We start from the raw sequence: 9,876 nt of genomic DNA on the forward strand, positions 1-9,876 counted from the left end.
GTTTTGGGAAACCTACTGAAACGGCAGTATTTAAGACCAAACTCCAAAGATCAGCCATGTATTATTTTCCTCCATGTTTCGGTTTCGTCTGGGTTTTTCTGGAAATGTCACTAATGGAGCTGTCAATAATGATGCAACCTTGAGATTATAGTACCTGAAAGACTCTTTGACATGTGTGATATCAAAATTGCTAGATTTTCCTCAGTTATGTACACACCAAAATAATCTTTTAATGACTTGTTCATATTCATAAGTTTTCTGCACATCTTTAATGTTCAGTGTTTATTAAAATATGATTTATTCTTGGAAATAATGCACATTCTTTCTATCCTGCTTCTGTATATTGGTCTCAATAAAAAAGGTCACATGATACATGCAAGCAGCAAGACACTCCAACTCAATATGTTCAATAACGTTGAAATTGTTTTTTTTTTTCCAAAAAATGTATTCAATATGCTACTCCATGCAACTTGCACAAACACTGAATAGCACCATCTCATTTACGCTGATGCTGTTCCTGTTCTGTGTAGTGTTTAGTGTCATTACCCAGACTGCCCGGATAATTAGTTCTTGTGTCCTTGTCCTGGAATCACAATAATTTTACATGTATATATAAAGCTTGAGACAACAAGAGGTTAAGTGTAAAACAGAGTAAAATGATAGTGAAGCAAAACAATGCTGATGTTACGAACACAACACTACAGCCTGCCAAGTGCAATTTACCACTGTATGTTTTCTGCTGATTCTCATCTCACCATTTCCTGAGATAAGCCACTCATTATGTAATGTCACGTCAGCGCACATGAAGAGTGCAAACCAGACACCTTACTTATTTTCGACCACTGAAAACTATTCACGTACATCTATTCTAAAAAAAGATGACAAACGATCATTTGCACTGAGCTACATTTCACTTGCTTTTATAACTCTGGCAGGCAACAATGTCAAAAACTAACCTCACAACCCTGGCCCCCGAGGCAGTGTTTTGTACCATGGTGACACTGAGAAGAAGCAGTTCTAACTGTATCATCACCCGCACCAGGCACTGTGCAAACGCAGGGATTTATTTAAGTGTGATCACGGCCAGCTGTGTGTGAAAGGCTCTACATAGACACGGCTCCTGAGACACAGTCATGTGCTCTGATCACATTCAGTCAATTACAGCCTTTATAAACGATCCAGAACTGAAAGAGAACGCAAACACAGCAGTGCTTTGTGCCAAATGTGCAATTTCATCATAATCACAGAGTAATGCCCTGAAGTGTTTTGTTAAATCTACCATATACTTGCATCATGCTGCTCCTTGAGGTAATATGCGGTTTCCTCGTTTCTGTTTTTCCTCATCAGTGCAGACTATACCTCATTTTATGAGCTTAAAGCATACACCAGAGAGAACATAATCAAGAATGAGCTCAATGTAATCCGCTCAACTCATTAAGTTGCTTATAAACAGATTTTCAACCTTGCAGCATCAGCGATGGCTAAATACCTATAAAATGTCATTCCAACAATCCATTAAAATAATCTATGTAGAAGAGAAGATTGTTTAAGTAAGAAAAAAACAAACAAAAAACAAAAAAACCTAAGGAGTGTCCTGGACAGGGTCGACTGTGAAGCAGTGTTACTCTAACCCCCCTGAAATTGATTACTTTCATATAACAACACATCCCAAAATGTTTTCTTTAGTCTTAAACTACAACAATTACAATTTTTATTCATTAAACAGCAACACAGCATACAATTTTATTCATTTATAGTTAGATTTAACATTGTGAGTTCAAGAAACAGTTAGTTCCTGTCATTACAGTACATTATAACAGTTATCCCTGACAAGCCCCGCTTTCTTTTCCTCTTTCATGACGTTCATGAGACAAACACTACTTGTGTTATGAGAAACTACTTCACATGTTTACTCTGATTAAAAATGTCAGGAGTTTTTGAGTTACTTACAACCCAGTTCAAACAGATAAAATAGGCTTATAAAACAGCTATTTAAATGAATAACCTAAGGATCAAATATTGGTCTAAGCCAGCATGAAGCTGAAACTAAAAGCAGTTCATCATGTAGTTTCCAACAGTGTAGAGACAGCCAATATGACAACATATTACTCATACTGTGATGAATAACAAGAAATTTTCTGAAATATCACTGGAACTGTAAATTTTCTAACTAATGTAACATGGCATGATTTAATAACAATACTGTTACTCAGTAAATACGTGATTTGGTTGTTAATTACATTTTTGTAGTCATTAAATAGTAGTGATTCTGAACTCACAGTTTTTAAAAGTGGTAATATGTTGGCTAAATATCCTGATGTATAGTATGTAGTACAGTGATACGATTTGTGCCATATTGCCCATCACTACTGCTGTGTAACTCATTAGGGCCCACTTTTACCAAATTTAAAAAAATAAAAATAAATAAATACTTGATAGGGAGAGTGTTCAATGAGATGCTTACGCTAACATTTAATGACAAACTTTCTTCTGTGATGTTTTAGGAAATTTTTGTCCAGATCTTGGGGTGATTTTTTTTTCAGATTTTCTGGTCTGGACTGTCCATCAGCACACAAAAGTAGACGACCATATTAATACTGCAATTTCAAATATTAACGCAGATGTCAGAGAGAATTTAAACCCGTTTTCTGGGAAGGGAGTTGCCCATCGGCTTTCTCCAGACACAACTGATGCCATAAACAGCACATGGGCGGGCTGTACAGTCACTAAAGTTCTGTCACACACAGTTGCCCGGTTACAAAGTAAAAAGCTGCCTGGACACAACAGCACCTGCACATTTCCCTAAGCATTCCATGGTGCAATTTTACAAAGTTACTTCAAACCACATAAGCAGCCACGTACTGACCACAGTGTGCTCCTCAAACCGTTTGGCACTGTACAGTTGAATACTTATGTGAAAGTGTGTGTATAACTTGGTGAACTCCCTCAACAGAAACAAGCATTACTACAGGGTAAAAACCAGCTTCACTTTATTTCAACACAAAGAGTCTTTCTGTATTTTCCCCTAGGGGTATTGTGAAATTGTGAAAAGCTCATCACTGTGAATATATGAGTGATTTACAAACCAAAATGCAAAACAGTGGGTTGTAATTTACTAAATCCACCGTGTGTCACTGAGGTGATTCAGAGTGGAACAAACACAGTATTAAGCCACCACCTGATTCTCACCAATAACTTTTCACCTGGTGCCAGCAAACAAAACGATTGTTTTGGTTTTTTTTATAAAATAGTTTACAAAAATACAATATATATAAAATATACTATTAAGAAACCATTATGGTTGCACCTTATAGCATGGGATCTCATCATTGGCAATCTCATCAGAGGTTCCCCTTGTGTAATTTGTACTTTGATTTGATAATGCTTGCTTTATTGTGACCAACAAAGTAATCAACCACATTAGTATTGATTCACATGTGGTTTCTCAACCACTGATGACGTGTTAAGCATTTGTCAGTAAAGCAGGCTTACACTAATTATTGCCAGCGCACAGGATATCTAAACCTCGGGTGCATTTCACCAAGCGCAATCACTCGACACAACTTGTCGCCGATAACACGGTTTAAATTTGTGCAATTACAGCTCTCTTTTAAGATTATGATTCGTCACAGTGTACGTGATGAACCCAAATTAAATCTTTGCTGGATTCTATAACAGACCGTACAATAATGTGTTCTCCAGGTCAGATTATAATGATGAAAATCATAAAGATAGGCCGGTGATTAAGGAAAAATCACTTCACTCTTGCTTACACCTTCAATCAGCCCAATCCCGGTTTGTGCAGAAAAAAGGGTCTCAAACAGAAGTGATCTTTTGCCATTGCCACTACCATGTCTGTAGCCATCTTGTGAGTTTGAGGTCATCCCATGCCAAACATAAACTGTGTGGAATGACAGTCTGGACTAGAAAGAAATCAGCCCCAACCCCCACTTCATACAATTCTGTGTACTTTCAGGTTACGTGTTTCTGTTGTCCCACAAAAATCCAGAATAATCCACTTTAAGCCATTTGTTAACAGCAAATAAGTTGAACTGGATACCAAAAATGTACTTACATTTTTTTTTTATTATTATTTCCTTGAAAAATAAGGAAAAACTTACATATTTGAGTATGTTGTATGTCAGAATAGATATGTATATATATTTGTGGCCATTTACTCCAACTAGGTCGCCTATAACAACCAGAAACCTAGGCAGATGTGTTTTTCAACCTATAACAACTTTTCAGGATAATATCATCATATCTTGGCTAGTGTTTTAAAGCTATAATTTGCTAGGCATCTTGCTAAGGGGCAAAGTAAGACAGGAAACGCGCCCAAACCGCCACCGGTCCATATTAATACGTTTAAATCCGAGGCTTGTCACCACTGTTATTGTGTTGCACTGTTATGGTAACAGCAACGTCGCTATTGCTCGCTATTGTGGTTTAATACACACGGTTATCTCTGAAACTACTCCTTTGGTATGAAATAGCTTAGCTGCCTTCCTCCAGAGCTAAGCTAGCTAAATAACTAGCAATAACAGGAACCGCACGCGACACGCACAGGTAGCAAAAGGAGCTCGCGCACTGATTCAACAAGCAGACTACCATCCTGAACTGGTTAGTTAGTGTCATAACTAGTTATCAAAGTATAAACTATTAGCCCCTGTGTTTGTTATTTCCTGAAAACAGCTGCTCGTAAACACAAAACATGGCGTTTAGGAGTAAAAGTGGCGGCCATAATTGCAGCATAACATCCAGGTGGTGTTAAAAAGCGACACTGCAGGAATAACTTACTTGTTCGGAGTTTTGCGTTGAAGTGTCTGTCAGCACTCCGGTTTATATCCAACATCAGAAAACGCCTTGTTTTTCTACCCGTATTGGAGAAAACCCCGCCTCCTCTGCTGTGATTGGTTAATATTCACAAGCGTTGTATTGATTGGAGCCGCTACCCAATCCTAAAGTCAAAGGTTGAATAATTTTACCCAATCCGGGATCAAGAAGCGGGATTTGTCGGAATACAGGCGGATCGAACTAGTGGTTTCGGGTTTATTCTACGTCACTGGAGCGAGGCTGGGGATGTTTGAGCGCCACCGTGAGGCACAAAATGCCCTCCATGAAGTCAAAACCAAAATTAGATAGGTTGCTGCGTTTATTTCTAAATAAAGCAAAAGTCTTAAAACAGTTCAAGAAAATAAGTGAAATTCTTGAGCGACAATTCATTTTGACTTTAGTCCCATAGAGAAAAACGTGTTTGTTTGTTTGTTTGTGATACATACAGTATCTTAGGGCATGTTTACTACACTCTTAGCGGAAAAAGGTTTCTTAAAACCTCGTTGTATGATAAATTCATTCTGGTCAGGGTCATGGTGGATGCAGAGCCTATCCCAGGGTGGGATGCACTGGGTGAGAGTTGGGAATACACCCTGGGGTTTTTTGGCCAGTGGGAGAAAACTGGAGAAGTCATAGGAAACCCACACAGACACGAGAAGAACATGTGAAACATCACACAGGCAGCAACCCGAGCTCAGGTTCAAACTGGGGGCCCTGGAGCTGTGAGGCTGGATGATAAATATATTTAGAAATATAGTTCTAGCATTTCCAAAGGAAACCTGGAATTTTCTTCTGATAGAGAAACCCTCTTCGGTCAGGTCCTATACAGAAACTTTAGGGGTTCCCTCAGAGGCACAATCTGAAGAATACTACAGGGTGCCACAATGAACTTTTTCTATGAGTCTGTATTACAGTATTAAATTTGTCAAAATCAGAGTCTCATGTGTAGTCATTCATACATTCATCCTCAGTAACACTTAATCTGAATTAAGGTCATAGTGAATCAGGGGCCTATCACAAAAACACTGGGCCTGAGGCAAGACAATATTTTGGATGGGACAATAATCCATCACAGGATATCAAGCACACATTCACACACTCATTCACACTTAAGGGACCCTTGCGCTGTGAGACAGTGTCACATATTGTAGGCACAGGACAGTAGCAAGTGCAGGTATGGCAGTTTAATAAAACAATATGAAGTACAAAGGATCTGGCAGAAAACAAAGTCCAAGGCAGGCTAGGGTCAAACGATCAATGAAACAGACAGAATAGAGAATCGAGGTCAACAGGGTAAACAAAGTCTATAACCAGAAAAGCAAACATGAGACAAAGCAACTGAGCGTAATACTTCGCAAAGTCCCTTTGTAGAAATATTCTCTTATATCTGTGGTTGTGAGTGCTGTGGATAGGATGCAGGTGTGTGATTAGAGTGAACGTGAGTGTTCTGGGAATTGCACTCCATGGTGGCCATGTTTGTAAGCTGCCATGCAGGATGGGAAATGTAGTCACTGGTTTGCTGTGATATGACAGGCAGCAATGCCACACACTGCACCACAGTCTCCCTCCATGTTTCTGTGTTTAAAAAAAAAAAAACTTGTCGGCGATAACACGGTTTAAATTTGTGCAATTACAGCTCTCTTTTAAGATTATGACTCGTCACAGTGTACGTGATGAACCCAAATTAAATCTTTGCTGGATTCTATAACAGGCTGTACAATAATGTGTTCTCCAGGTCAGATTATAATGATGAAAATCATAAAGATAGGCCGGTGATTAAGGAAAAATCACTTCGCTCTTGCTTACACCTTCAATCAGCCCGATCCCGGCTTGTGCAGAAAAAAGGGTCTCAAACAGAAATGATCTTCTTTTGCCATTGCCACTACCATGTTTGTAGCCATCTTGTGAGTTTGAGGTCATCCCATGCCAAACATAAACTGTGTGGAATGACAGTCTGGACTAGAAAGAAATCAGCCCCAAACCCCAGCCCCCCAAAAAATGCGAAATATAAATTCAACACAATTAAACTGTTTGGATGCCAAATAATCATAAATGACAAAATCACAAAATATTTCCTTGGGTTGTTGGGAAAAAATATTACAGTAAAAAAAGAACTGCTGTCCCTGTTTAATGGTTAAGCAAAATCTCTATTTCATGATACCTCTATTTCACGATCTCTCTAGTTTTTTTTTTATTTAGGCTACTTCTGCATTGTCTTCGCTGTGTGCTTGGATTCAGTCTAAGGTCCTAAGTGCACTTGAGCAAGTTTTCATTAAGGATGTCTTTGTACTTGTATGTGTTCATCTTTTCCTAAGTCCTGACAAGCCTCATAGAGCTTATGAGCATGATGCTGCTGCCACCATTCTCCACTGATGGAAATGCTCAGGTAAGGAGTGTCATTTATTCAGGGTTGTCACATGAAAAGATATAATCAAATATTTACAAAAATGTGAGGGGGGTACTCACTTTTGTGAGATACTGTATATGTTTGGTAGTTATTCCTCTGCAGATGTTTTTATCCTCAGCCTGCCAAACCACAATGATCATAGTTTATTTTAAAAGAAATTGAATATTGGGTTATACATGGAAAAATACATCAAGAGTGATGACTGATAACAGCAACAAGCAGTTCCAGTGGAGATCGCCAACTGAAATCTCTCTTTCTGTATATGCACAGCAAATTCCACACTGCAGATATCAGCCATTACTCAGGTGAGCCTGGTGGTGCAAGGGACCTGGCTTAACCTCCCCCACTGCATTCTTGTAGACAGAGAATTGGCATAACTTTGTTTTGAAAAGTGCTGAGGACAAGTACAAAAAACACTGTGAGATCAGATAGAAATCACACATAGTTCCACCGATCGATTGCTGTTTTTGAGTCTTTTAGCTATTGGTTGGTTTATATCACCTACATTGTCTACCCGTTAGAAGGCAAAAAGAAAGTAAACCCAATAGTGATCCTACAAGCTCATTAAATTGCCCATATAATGACACTCATGCAGATAACTTATGTTTGTGTCTATTGTTGCAATGTTGTCACTGTACTTGAATTGAACATTTGAATTTGAATTTCACCTTTTTTTTCCGAATAGAGAGAATTTTATCATTAAGGAGATTCTTTTTTTTTAATTTGTATTATAGACACCACCCGGAGAATTAAACATTAATATGGCTACACTTATAGTGTTTGGGTCCATATGAGTCTTGTATTTAAGTAACTACATTTTAAAAAAGTGATGGAGATACATCTCTAGTACTGATGTGTCATTCACAAATGAGTTGACTCTTTGAGATGTCTCTTAGGTGACTGTTGAGTGCTGAAGCGCATATCTGAATCATTTGGGTCTTCTTTGTAGATGTAGTCAATACAGTTACTCTTGCAGTGTAATTTAATCTAATAACTTTCATGAAAACCTGAACATGTGAGTTGTTTGTTAGTGTGAATGATGAGACGTGTTTGACTCAGCTGTGTGTTTGAAACACTTCTGCTTGCTGAAGATGTTCTGTTTGTAAAGTTTAGTAGAGGAAATGATTCATTATCAGGATAAATAGAAATAAGTCTTCCTAAGCACAGCACAGCTAAGCACAGCACAGCAGCACAACATTAATGCTTATTGTATTTGTAGTGCCTTACAATTCCAGGCATGGTTAGTTAAAGAAGAATAATCACTGGTCAAAATAGGCAAACCTGTTAATGTGCTGTTTGGCAGTCGAATCTTATTGGTGACTCACTGAAAAGAGACAAAATTCACTAATCACTAATCCTTAGCGTAGATTACACAAGTACTTCAAGAAAAATATGATTAGAACAGACTACTTTTCCTGCTCAAACATACCTTAAGAGTGGAAGTCTATTCCTGCTCCCATCTGAGCTCATGGGAGATTTTGATGAATTGATACATCTGTGGTAGAGTAACACTCATGTTTCATAATGTGAAATTTGTTGTGTGTGAAAAAAGACATCTGTAGACTAATTACTGCAATCATGGTAATTTTGGGCAACAGAAAACGATTACTTTGTAGCATCTCTGAAATATTTAGTCTGTTATTTTCACACCTGGTTTCAAAACCCAATCTTTACATTCTTCACACATAGAGTGTTGATACTAAATCTGATGAAGCAGACAAAAAAGGTTCATAGGGCTACAAGTGCAACAAGTATCAGTGAAACCATGAAATCAACTAACATTTTAATGATTTTTTTTTTTTGCTCTGCTGTTTCAATCCAGTTCCAAATGTTCCAAGCTAAGCTAAAAAAGACTTTACATGAAAATGATTCTCTATACATAAAAAAAAGCTTCTGCATTTGTTCAATACTAACACCGGAATGTGAAAATAAAAACATTTTAATAAATGGATATTCCATATTTATCCATTATAACAAAAGTTCCATTCATAATGTGTTATAATACATAAAACATGCTGTTAAAAATTCAACAACAGGATTTTGAAATCAGACACTTACATACAGAAGAGTGCAAAAGTTTGCCTCCCACATGGCTCTTTTGGGAAAAAAAGGAAAATAGATACCATTTTTTGTACAAAAAAAAAATACTTCCATAAACATATTCCGTATTCTGGAACAAATCCAAAAGATAAGACAAAACCAATAGAAAAAAGAAAAAGCTCTGATTTGAACTAGACAAGTGTGGTTGGAGTAGAAACGCAAACATTTACAAATTTGTTTTTCACTATAAATATCTTAAAACACATTTTTTTTACTATTTTTGTTATCTGTAACAATGACAGAACATCTGTGAAACTCAACATTGGTATATATATTAAATTCCTTTGCTTTCTTCCTTTTGTTCCAAAGGTGTGCATACTTTTGCATTCAACTGTAGGCGCAAACTGAGCTCTGCACTTTTGTCTGGATTAGTTATCCAATCTTGTTTACAAACAAATACTGACAAACATATTCTAATGCATTAGTTATAATTAGATCATGCATATGAGATGGACATATTTCATGGCTGTGGGTTAAGGTGAAAATAAATAACGTTTCAATGCAAATATCAGTGCTCAGTAGAAAGACCACTGGGT

The 9,876-nt window shown here is 37.4% G+C and overlaps 1 protein-coding gene across 3 annotated transcripts in view; it reads right to left on the minus strand.

The window, feature by feature from the left end:
- The window catches only part of rabgap1l (RAB GTPase activating protein 1-like), a 121,484-nt gene extending 116,587 nt beyond the window's left edge, over window positions 1–4,897 (minus strand). For all 3 annotated transcript variants that reach the window (XM_053635012.1, XM_053635011.1, XM_053635014.1), the window contains exon 1: window positions 4,798–4,897. The gene's annotated coding sequence lies outside the window, so the exon portion shown is untranslated. The remainder of the gene's footprint in view (window positions 1–4,797) is intronic.
- Window positions 4,898–9,876: the final 4,979 nt, after the last annotated feature.

Source organism: Ictalurus furcatus, chromosome 10 (assembly GCF_023375685.1).
Source record: "Ictalurus furcatus strain D&B chromosome 10, Billie_1.0, whole genome shotgun sequence".
Taxonomy (NCBI): Eukaryota; Metazoa; Chordata; class Actinopteri; order Siluriformes; family Ictaluridae; genus Ictalurus; species Ictalurus furcatus.